The sequence below is a fragment of the Danio rerio genome, chromosome 13, assembly GCF_052040795.2.
Source record: "Danio rerio strain M-AB ecotype USA chromosome 13, GRCz13ab, whole genome shotgun sequence".
NCBI classification, from domain to species: domain Eukaryota; kingdom Metazoa; phylum Chordata; class Actinopteri; order Cypriniformes; family Danionidae; genus Danio; species Danio rerio.
In genome coordinates, this window is record NC_141033.1 from 52178590 (window position 1) to 52191240 (window position 12651).

General features: G+C 39.5%; 2 long non-coding RNA genes across 3 annotated transcripts in view; one reads left to right on the top strand and one right to left on the bottom strand.

Annotated features, from left to right (window-relative positions):
- The window catches only part of LOC147841212 (uncharacterized), a 1204737-nt gene that overhangs the window by 1002644 nt on the left and 189442 nt on the right, over positions 1-12651 (top strand). The window lies entirely within an intron of this gene.
- LOC147841218 (uncharacterized) overlaps positions 1-12651 on the bottom strand; it is a 46947-nt gene that overhangs the window by 22104 nt on the left and 12192 nt on the right. Inside the window, exons 1-2 of one of the 2 annotated variants that reach the window (XR_015506514.1) lie at positions 6143-8030; positions 5925-6018 (exon numbers count right to left, since the gene is read on the bottom strand). This is a non-coding gene — a long non-coding RNA (uncharacterized LOC147841218). Of the gene's footprint in view, positions 1-5924; positions 6019-6142; positions 8031-12651 lie in introns of those variants that run through there. The other variant, XR_015506515.1, reaches the window with a different exon arrangement.

Below are 12651 nucleotides of genomic sequence, written 5' to 3' on the forward strand. Positions count from 1 at the left end.
GAGGTTGGGTTATGAACAGGTTTGATGGTGTGGGTAGGTTTAAGGGAGGATTGAGGTGTAAGGAATGGTCAACAGTGTATTTACAAATGTAATTACAGAAGTTAATTACAGATGTAACTACATACAGGTATTTAATCAAGCATTCGTACACAATAAATACATGTATTTACACAATAAGTACATCGTAGTAAACTATTAATTCCTGTGTAAGTCCATATTAGTTTAGGACACTTAATATAAAGTGGGACCTCTTTTTTTTTTCTTGACAGTCAAAAATGTACACACATTTCCTTGATAATTTTTTTAGCTTTGTTTTTAAATCGTATAACTTGGGTCAAATGTTTTGGGTCTCCTTCCACAAGCTTTTCACAATAGTTTGCAGGAATTTTGGCCCGTTCCTCCTGACAGAATTGGTGTAATTGGTGGCGGAGTCAGATTTTTAGGCTGTCTTGCTCGCACAAGCTTTTCTCAGGGTGGATTACTGTAATGGACTCCTTTCTTGGCTACCCAAAAAGACAGTCAGACAGTTGCAGCTCATCCGGAACGCTGCGGCCAGGATTCTGACCAGAAGCAGAAAATCAGAGCACATCACACCTCGCGTTCAATCTGCCCAGTTGGTGGAATGAACTCCCTAACTGCATCAGAACGGCAGAGTCACTCGCTGTCTTCAAGAAACGACTAAAAACTCAACTATTTAGTCTCCACTTTCCTTCCTAATCTGAAATTGCCTCTCTGACTCCACCGGTAACTGTACTACAAAAAATAAATAAATAAAAATTACTGATGTTTTGCTTCTGTTTAGTAAAGCATACACTCAATGCATCACCTAGCGGGTTCCACACTGGCTTCTGCATCTTGCTTATATACACTATGAACAGCAGCTACGCTAATTATTTTCTTTATCCTCTATTTTCACCTGGGGATACTCATCCCGAGGCCCTCAGATTATGCGGAGTCACTGATTGGATCCAAGACCAGCGACGTGATGATCCCAAGGATTCCATATCCGGGACCAGGCCATATCCTGAGCTGCTGCTGCGCTGATGGTCGTGGGGAGTGGAGAACATGAGTCTGATTCCAGCGACGCTCCAGGGACAGACGAGTCTTCATTGAGGCCATCTTCCAGCCTAAACCACGGCGAATGAAGCTCTGCACAAGACTTTGGCCAGCGGAGAAATTAAAATGGTCGTGCCCAACTGAGTCTGGTTCCCTCAAGGTTTTTTTTCTTCACTCCCATCAGGTGAAGTTTTTTTTTCCTCTCCGCTGTCGCCACTGCCTCGCATGGTTCAGGATTGGTAGAGCTATGCATCGATGAATTTGCTCTTCAGTGTTTGAACTCTCAGTAATGATTAAATCCCACTGAGCTAAACTGAACTGAACTGAACTTAAACACTAAAACCTGAACCACACTGTTCCAGTTACTGTGATCATTTATGTGAAGCTGCTTTGACACAATCTACATTGTAAAAGCGCTATACAAATAAAGCTGAATTGAATTGAATTAAATTAGACTTTACACACCTGAAACTTGCCTACAGCACTTATTCATTGTTGCTCTTATAGTTGTGTAAATTGCTTCCTCATAAATAAATAATAAATAAATAAATAAATAGTTTGCAACCTTAAAAAACTGAGTAAATCCAATTAATCATTTCTGTCAGTGTACTGTATGAGGAGTGTTTTACACATTTAGGTGTGTCACTTTCATGAATAAAAGAGTCCACAGGACTAAAGCTGAATAACACAGAGCACAAAGGCTGCAGTGAAGGAGCCGTCAGCCGACGAAAGATCTCAATGAAACTGCATCAATGTGGCGGCGCTTTTTCATCTCAGGTGTCTGCAAACCTCCACACACCTGTGCAGTTTCATCAGCTGGAGCCCCAGGGGTGGAGGATGAAAATGTGGAGGAGATACACCTGCTCACACACACACACACACACACACGCTCCTTTGTTTCTGCCTCTTTCTTCTCATAAAGCTTCGCCCAGGCCTCAAACCAAGGTGGAGCTCAGCGATCTGCAGCAGATTCAGGACAAAAACTCAAGCCCCTGGGCTGTTTTCGGGAGGATATTGTACATTGTAAACCTGCGCAGGTGCGATCGTTATGGGGAAAAAAGTGCAAGAAGCTGAATGGAGGAGACGCGGATCTTTCAGGAGGACACAGACGCTGTTCATCTCACTCATCGTCATTCTGGTGGTAATAATGTGTGTGTATTTTCACTTGCTCTTATCCACGCCTTGGACTGAGTTTGCATCTTTTCCTATGCTCTAGTTGAACCCTGAATGAAATTGAATCTTTATGACTGTTGATGCTACTGAAATCAAATTAGCTGCTGTGTTTGTATGTGTAAAGGCTCTTCATTTTGTATTGGATTGCAAGGGTTGCCAGGTTTTTGCAACAAAACTATGGCCAAATGATATAAAAATACGCCACCGCCCATAAATAAAGAACATATTTTACATCACTATATGCATTAAGTACAGTTTCGTCTTTGTAAGTAACTATATTAGTTTATACTGCATTGCATGATGTTGTTTATGATCATTTGAATGTATGCTTGGAAATATTTTTGTTTTATCACTGATTCTAGTTCATTTTGACCTGTAACACTGCAAAAAAAAAAAATCCTTTCTAATGCTACTGAAAGTAAATAAGCTGCTATATTTTATACAGGCGTGTGTGCAAAGACTGTTTATTTTGCAATGGATTGCAAGGGTTGCCAGGTTTTCGCAACAAAACTATAGCCAAATGATATAAAAAAAATATGCCACTGTTCATAAATTAAGAACATATTTCACACCACCATATGCATTATACACTGAAAATAACTGTATATTAGTTTATATTGCATTGCATGATGTTGTTTAGAATAACTTGACTATATGCTTGGAATTAGTATTGTTTTTAACACTCATTCTAATCCATTTTGACCTGTAACACTGCAAAAAAATTTACTTTCTTAGTTACATTTTTTCAGGAGGACACAGAAGCTGTTTATTTCACTCATCGTTATTCTTGTGGTAATAATGTGTGTGTGTTTTCACTTGCTTTTATCCACGCCATGGATTAAGTTTGCATCTTTTCCTATTCTGTAGCTGAATCCTGAATGAAATTGAATCATTATGATTGTTGTTGCTACTGAAACTAAATAAACTGCTGTATTTTACACAGACGTATGCGCAAAGACCGTTCATTTTGCATTGGATTGCAAGGGTTGCCAGATTTTAAAAACAAACCATATCCAAGTGATATAACAAAAATGCCACCGCCCATAAATGAAGAACATATTTTACATCACTATATGCATTATACACTAAAAATAACTGTATATTAGTTTATATTGCATTGCATGATGCTGTTTATGATAACTAGAATTCATTCTTGTAAATAATTTTGTTTCAACACACATTCTAGTCTATTTTGTCCTCTAACACTGGGAAAAATATTACTTAGTTACACTTTTCAGGAGGACACAGAAGCTGTTTATTTCACTCATCATCATTCTGGTGGTAATAATGTGTGTGTGTTTTCACTTGCTTTTATCCAAGCCATGGACTGAGTTTGCATCTTTTCCTATGCTGTTGCTGAATCCTGAATGAAATTAAATCTTTATGATTTTTAATGCTACTGAAACTAAATAAACTGCTATATTTTACACAGGTGTGTGTGCAAAGACCGTTCATTTGGCATTGAATTGCAAGGGTTGCCAGGTTTTCACAACAAACCCAGCCAATTAATATAAAAAAATTATATAAGCGAAATGATATAAAAAATATGCCACCGCCCATAAATAAAGAACATATTTTACATCACCTATATGCATTATACACTTTAAAAATAACTGTATATTAGTCTATATAGCATTGCATGATGTTGTTTATGATCATTTGAATGCATGCTTGGAAATAATGTTGTTTTTAACACTCATTCTAGTTAATTTTGACCTGTAACACTGCAAAAAAAAACAAAAAAACTTTCTTAGTTACACATTTCAGGAGGACACAGACATTTATTTACTTCATTCATCGTCATTCTGGTGGTTATAATGTATGTGTATGTTTTCAGTTGCCTTTATCCACGCCATGGGTTGAGTTTGCGTCTTTCCCTTTGCTCTTGTTGAAAACACGACTATGATTGTTAATGCAACTGAAAGTAAATAAACTGCTATATTTTACACAGGCGTATGTGCAAAGATTGTTCATTCTGGATTAAACTGCATTGCCTGAAACCTGCAGTTTAATGTTTGTGTCTTTATATTGTGCTGCATGATGTTGTTCATCATAATTTGAATACCTGCTCGTAATTATTGTTTTTTTTAACACTCATTCTAGTCCATTTTGAGCAAAAAATGCTCTCTTACTTAGATTTTTTTTGTCTTGTTTCTTGTCCAAATACCTAAAAATGTTTAAATTAAGAAGCATTTTCTAGACAAGCAAAACATATTGTCTTGTTTTAAGAAATAACGTGTCAAAATTAATTGAGTTGAAAAAAAGCAAAATTGTCTGCCATAAATCCAGGGTATTGAGTGAAATATCCCTTTACCCTGCTGCTATGGGTGAACTGGTTGTTTTTAGTGTAACGCAGCAACACCACAGACACACTGAGATGGAGATGATGAATGCTGTAAGGCACATGTAAAACTCAGGAGGACAAAACACATGATGCAACAGAGAGAAGAGCATTACAATATGCATGTGTCTAAAGGCATATACAGGCTATTCCGCTCTAGATTTTTTGTTTTCCATCTGTTGTGATTCTAAAAGATCCACAAAGCATTCTGGTATTTTAAAGAAAGAGATGTACACAAAAGGTTAAACACTCAAATGATTTCAAAGTACAGTCATCATGAAATGGAATTTCCATTTAATGGAAAATTGCCCTTTTGTTCCACTATCATGACTTACATCCACTAGAAATGGTCCTGAAATTAAAAAAAGATATTGGGTGGTGCATGGTTTTGTTCTACGGGGGTCGAATGAATTGTTGAAAGACGGGTGTTGCTAACAAAATGAAGGACGATTGATGAATGAATGAATTCAGTGCAGAAATGAGACACCCGCTGATAGCCCCGCCCCTAAAGGACTGACAGCCCCACCTTAAATGACTGATAGCCCCGCCCTAAATGACTTATAGCCAGGCCATAAATGATTGATAGCCCCGCCCTATTGACTGATAGCCTTGTCCTAAAGGACAGATAGCCCTGCCTTAAATGATTAAAAGCCCCACCCTAAAGGACTGATAGCTCCGCCTTAAAGGACTGATAGCCTCACCCTAAATTACTTTTAGCCACATGCTAAATGATTGATAGCCCAGCCCAAAATGACCGATAGCCCTGCCCCCCTGAAGGACTGATAGCCCTGTCTTAAAGGAATGATAGCCCTGCCCTAAATGATTGATAGCCCCGCCCTAAATGACTGAAAGCTCCACCCTAAAATATTGATAGCCCCGCCCTAAATCACTGACAGCTCGGCCCTAAAGGACTGGTAGTTCGGCCCTAAAGAAATAACAGCTCCGCCCTAAAGCACTGATTGATCTGCCTTAAAGTATTGATAGCCCAGCTCTTAATAACTAAAAGGCTCCACCCAAAAAGATTGATAGCCCCACCCTAAAGTACTGACAGCTCGGCCCTAAAGGACTGATAGCCCTGCCTCAAGGATTGATAGCTCCTGATTGATGGGGGGGGGGGGGTACATGATTATAGGTAAATGGAATATGTGTATATTATATATGTGTAAATAAAATATTTCAAAAGCAAGTAAAACATTGAATTAAAAATGACATTTTAGGTACGCATAAATTGCATAGTGGTGCAATGGTGATAATATAATTCTGTAATGGTGATTACATACAGTAACTTCTAAAGTGTACACTTTAAATTCATGTTGTATTTAATTCAACCTTTTAAAGTTATGATTTCACTAACCTGGAAAAAGTTGATGGATATAGGCAACCTTTCTCAGAATCTCTCATCAGGCTAGTTTTAGCATCAGATGGTAAGGAATAGGTCTGCACTTCACCTGAGGATGAAAACACGAAAGGTTTCACAAAATCATCAGAAAATAAGAAACCTCCAGGACTTTCTGCAAAACACAAATAGAAGAATGCTCATATACTAACTTTAATAAAACAAAAATGACTCACTCACTATCCTTAAGCTTAGTCCCTGATTTATCATGGGGTGCCACAGTGGAATGAACCACCAATTGCTGAACTATCCCTTCAATCCAGAGATTGGCCCATGGTAACCTTTGATTCGGCCCACCATTCCATCTGAGTAGAAAGGGATGGTTAAGAGATTGTCAATTTAAATTTAATGTAACCCTTTGTTTGTTTTAAGCTTTGTCTGTTTGATAAAAGCTTTAACAAATGAAATGTTTTAATTAAATGATGCAAATTAATCAGATTTAGTTTAAATCTATATACTGTCACCTGACAATGCAGACTTTGCTGAGCAAATCAAGTCAAAGGCAGATTCTGCACTGAACTCCACTGCGTTATAAGTGTGATTGTTTGGTGTTACTGCAATAAGTTATCATTTAAAAAAGTTTTACTGCATTAGTTAATACGGTTTAAAGTAATGGTTTCTTTTTATTTTGTAACATTAATATAATAGGAAATTACCCATGGCAACTTTAATGTAATATAGTTTGGTATATTTACCTTCGGCCCACGGCTCTCGAGAATATTTGATTTTTGGTCCTTCATACTTAAAGTTTGGGCACCCTGCTTTAATCAGTGAATAATTAATAACAGTGCTTTTGTGATGAAACCCCACAAAGAATCTATACCAGATAGCATCTGAATGTGGGCCACTTTAGGCAGTTATGTGACACTGGTGGTCTTCCTTCGCCCAGAAAAATCAAATGTGAGCCTGAAGTGGTCCACCTGTACAATGGCAAAAGTGGGCCAAAGATTCCGATACATATATGGGCCATTTAAAGCAAAGATTCGGCACTTATGGCAAAATGTAATCTGAATATAAGACTAATGTGGCCCATGTGGAAAATTATAAATTTGGTCCAAATGATGGGCCACAGTTGGCAAAAATGTGGCATAGTCATTTACGGGTAATCTGGATCTAAACCCTTAGTGGCTCACATGTGTTGGTATAAATGTGCCTTAAGACACATATGGGCCACTTTTGGCAAATATTCGGCACAGTAATCTCTGGCTAATGCGACTGTGAGTCTAATGTGGCCCAGAAGAAAAATGGCAAATGTGGCCCAGTTACCTTAAAACATATGTGGGCCACTTTTGGCAAATATTCGGCAAAGTAAGCTCTGACTAATGTGGCTGTGAGCCCAAAGTGACCCAGAGAAGATTTGACAAATGTGGCCCAGTTACCTTAAAACATATGTGGACCTGTTTTGTGAATATTCGGCAAAGTAAGCTCTGACTAATGTGGCTATGAGCCTAAAGTGGCCCAGAGAAGATCTGACAAATGTGGCCCAGTTATCTTAAAACATATGTGGGCCACTTTAGGCAAATATTCTGCATAGTAAGCTTTGACTAATGTGGCTGTGAGCCTAAAGTGACCCAGAGAAGATTTGACAAATGTGGCCCAGTTACCTTAAAACATATGTGGACCCGTTTTGTGAATATTCGGCAAAGTAAGCTCTGGCTAATGTGGCTGTGAGCCTAAAGTGACCCAGAGAAGATTTGACAAATGTGGCCCAGATACCTTTAACATATGTGGACCACTTTAGGCAAATATTCTGCATAGTAAGCTTTGACTAATGTGGCTGTAAGCCTAAAGTGGCCCAGAGAAGATCTGACAAATGTGGCCCAGTTATCTTAAAACATATGTGGGCCACTTTAGGCAAATATTCTGCATAGTAAGCTTTGACTAATGTGGCTGTGAGCCTAAAGTGACCCAGAGAAGATTTGACAAATGTGGCCCAGTTACCTTAAAACATATGTGGACCCGTTTTGTGAATATTTGGCAAAGTAAGCTCTGGCTAATGTGGCTGTGAGCCTAAAGTGACCCAGAGAAGATTTGACAAATGTGGCCCAGATACCTTTAACATATATGGACCACTTTAGGCAAATATTCTGCATAGTAAGCTTTGACTAATGTGGCTGTGAGCCTAAAGTGACCCAGAGAAGATCTGACAAATGTGGCCCAGTTACCTTAAAACATATGTGGACCCGTTTTGTGAATATTCGGCAAAGTAAGCTTTGACTAATGTGGCTGTGAGCCTAAAGTGGCCCAGAGAAGATCTGACAAATGTGGCCCAGTTACCTTAAAACATATGTGGACCCGTTTTGTGAATATTTGGCAAAGTAAGCTCTGACTAATGTGGCTGTAAGCCTAAGGTGACCCAGAGAAGATTTGACAAATGTGGCCCAGTTACCTTAAAACATATGTGGACCTGTTTTGTGAATATTTGGCAAAGTAAGCTCTGACTCATGTGGCTGTGAGCCTAAAGTGGCCCAGAGAAGATCTGACAAATGTGGCCCAGTTATCTTAAAACATATGTGGGCCACTTTAGGCAAATAATCTGATAGTAAGCTTTGACTAATGTGGCTGTGAGCCTAAAGTGGCCCAGAGAAGATCTGACAAATGTGGCCCAGTTACCTTAAAACAATTGTGGGTCACTTTAGGCAAATATTCTGCATAGTAAGCTTTGACTAATGTGGCTGTTAGTCTAAAGTGGCCCAGATGAGATATGGCAAATATGGTTGAGTATCTCTGGCTAAAGACAGTGTAAGCTAAAAAATGCAGATGAGGTTGGATGTGGCGAGTATGGTACTGTTATCCTACGATAGGTCACATTTGGCAAAGATAAAATACAGGAATCATTTGATAATATAGGGCTCAAACCATAGCTCTTTGACATGGCAGGGTAGTAATATAGCTAATTTGTGGCCCAGATCTGGCAAACAGGAGTGGGCCGCTCTAGAGCCATCATTCCATTCAGTATGTGGTCCAGATGTAAGAGTTTGGTGTGGGACAGATCTGGGCCAGAATAAAAGCAAACTGTGGCCCAGAATAGGGTCAGTTCTGGTTCACTTGGTTAAATTCTGTTTAATATGTGGTATTCTTTGGCATATTTGTGGCAAAGATCTGACAAACAGGAACGGACCGCCCGAGTGCCATCATTTCATGCAGTATGTGGGCCGGATGTAAGTGTCTCATGTGGGCCAGATTTGAGCCACATGAGTTTTACTAGCTGGGATACATCCAAAACAGAAGGCCTTTTACATAACAACTACATTTACAGTAAAGAAACATGGAAAATTCAGTCAGAAATGGATAACAACATGAACATAATCATTTGGAGAACATTGACTGAGTCTTCAAACCAGGCCTCTCAAATGTCTTCCAAGTGTGTGTGTGTGTGTGTGTGTGGAGTTGAATGAGTTGAAGAGCTGGACTCTGCTTTGTCTGAAAGCTCTTGGCAGAAGTGGATGATTCCTGAAAGCCAGAGAAACTCGGCGTCACCCCAAACTGACTCACAAACACAAGAAACTTCCTCGTGGAGCATTAGATCTTGTGTTTCTCCAGCCAGGAAATGAGTCAGGCTTTATTCACTGTCCATCAGTCCGCTGATGGTCCCGCTGAGCCTCCATCTCCACTGTTGCAACTTTAATCCAGAGACTCAATTATTGACTACAGGAGAGGCTTCAGTTCACACAGCGGCGCCGACCCGCTCTCTGAGAGTCGTCTACTGGCTACGATCACTTCCAGAGATGCAGATTTACCCAAGTGACAAAATACTTGTCACGTCAAATGTGTTGTGCAAAAGGAAAATAATAAGAAGAGAATCCAGACACAGGCTTGAGAAGTTTTATTAAATAAAGGAGAGAACAAAAACAAAGCACGGGATGTGGGTGACACATGGACATCATATATGTCACAAAAACAACAGACAATGGGAGGTTAAAGGGTCACGAAACACCAAAACACATGTGTTGAGCTGTTGACAGTCGTATATGTGTCCCACACTGCTAAAAACACTATTAGGACACCTATATTTCACTAAAAAGTGTAAATTGGTTGTTTTTGCGTTATTTCAAGCAACTTCGTACTTCCGGTTTGAAACGAATTTTTGAAGCTGCGTCACGGTCATGAGATAATAGCGTGTATTCCAGCGTGCAGACTGGACGTCTGTGCCAGAGTGAGTCTTATTACGTCTTACAGTGTGATGCATTAATGCATGAGTAAGGCTTGGTTCAAACCAATCTATTGTGCAACTTCATTAATATTCATTAGTCACAGTGTTTAGACGACAGAGACGCCACGTTGTGTTGGCAAAACAAGCGTGAAGTGTTGCTTTTATAGTTTGCTGCCGTTAAGTTTCGTTTTCATTTTCTCTCTGTGAGAGCTCAGCTGGAGTCACGTGTGGATTAACGGTGTACGCGACGCTCGACAACAATAACTTACGTGTCTAAGGAGGATTATTGTTTACCTGAGAGCTGTTCTCATCTGCAAACGCTGAGATCCGGATTCGCTTGTAGTCTTCTCTTAATAAAGACGCGGCTCTAGTTGCTGGTGATTGTCCTGTCTCTACAGATTTGGTAAGTGAGCGACCAGTGCTCTTTGTTTATTCAGTTTGTTCATATCGAACTAAGTTAACTATTGCACTGAATGTAAACATGTTAGCACCACAACCAAACTTTAACCTCGTGTAGGATTTTCACCGCATTTAGTGACCGGAATAACACACGCGGCTTTCTGACACTACCTGCCGTGTGCATCTAAGTTTCCGGGAAATGCAGAGTTTTTTTTTCTCTCATTCGCCGTGCGGTATCAAACATTGCATGAAAAATACACGCTTAGAGCAGCTCCTCGAATCAAATATCTTGTTTGTCGCGAGGGGCATGAATGAATTCCCTGAATGAAAGACCCAAACTGCAGTTAAAGTCCACCATTGTGTGTGTGTGTGTGTGTGTGTTTTGACTCTGAAACTCAGCGCACCCAAATAGACACTCCCACACCATGCCTCTTTTCTTCCTCCGACACTCCCCCTAAATAGAGCTGGACACGTTCACTTTTCTGACTTTTTCCAAAGTAGAGGTGTAAAAACATCCTGCTGAAACGAGGGGGCTTCATGGCCGTTTAGCACAAGAGTGAAATGAAAGTGAAACGTGAAGCAAAAAACAATTAACTAAACAAGATAACAAGTGGGTGGAAACAAATAAACAACAAAGGTATCTAATGACTATGGGAACACAAAGACTGAACAGAAAACACACGACAAACAAGAAATGTAAATCATCCTGACAATACTAGAGTAAACGCAATAGTGTTCTTGAACTATAATACTCTACCTGACAGAAGTCTGGTCGCCTATCCAAGTTTTAGGTACAACAAGTAATCACTTGACTTCTAGTTGATCATTTGGTATCAGAAGTGGCTCATATGAAAGGCAAAGGCCTGTAGATTTTGCTTATTTGAGCACAATAAAATATGATCATGCCTTGATGTTGAATGATTTCATTAGGACAGTAAGTTCTGACTCTGCTTAGACTAAAGTGTCATCACTGAACAGAAATAATGTCCAGTATAGAATATAAAGTTCTGCTGCAGTGGAGACAGAATGAATATTGTGTCTGACTCCATCATGAGCTTGGAGGACTGCATCCATACATCTCTGACTCAAATCACTGATTAATAAAGTCATCTGGAATGGCAAAGAAAGCGTTCCTGCAGGACTCCCAGAGTTCATCAAGACTCTTTAGATTCATCTTTAATGCCTCCATCTTACCAAAGAAAACATTGCTCAATAATGTTCATGTCTGGTGACTGGGCTGGCCAATCCTGGAGCAGCTTGACCTTCTTCACTTTCAGGAGCTTTGATGTGGAGGCTGAAGTATGAGCAGGAGCGCTATCCTGCTGGAGAATTGTCCCTCTCCTGTGGTTTGTAATGTAATGGGCAGCACAAATGTCTTGATACCTCAGGCTGTTGATGTTGATCATCCACTCTGCAGATCTCTCGCACAGCCCCCATACTGAATGTAACCCCAAACCATGATTTCTCCTTCAACAAACTTGACTGATTTCTGTGAGAATCTTGGCTTCATGTGGGTTCCAGTAGGTCTTCTGCAGTATTTGTGATGATTGGGATCTACCTTCTGCAACTTTTCCAAATGATCAACTAGAAGTCAAGTTATTATTTGTTGCTCTTACATCTGGAATCCACCACAAGATATTTGTCAGGTGTATAGTATTATTAACTATAGTGAAGTGATAAACTGTAGCATTTACTACAATAAACTGCAGTCTAATATACTCTATTGTTGAACAGTATTGGGTCATTTGTTTACAGTACTTTAGTTGTTATCATAGTAACTTTATAATCAACACAGCAGATTAATCATGTAGTAGCATGGGTTTGATATATTTTTAGAAAGTAGGGATGTAACAATATTGTAAATACCGTCATACCACAATAGTAATTTTTTTCAATATTACCGTAGGCGCATGACTTAATAAAACTATATTTCTGAGAAAAGTTTGCTTAGGCGAATGAAGCGAACGGGAGGTAGCGGGAACTACAATTCCCATCAGCCTAGGCGTGGCCATCATCCTTTGCGGTCTGTTGTCACTACAGATCCAGTAATGCGGAAATGGAGTGTGCTGCTAGTAGCGGGGAAGAAAAAGATCTGGAAATGATCGAACCTAAAGCAGGTTTTAAATCAGATGT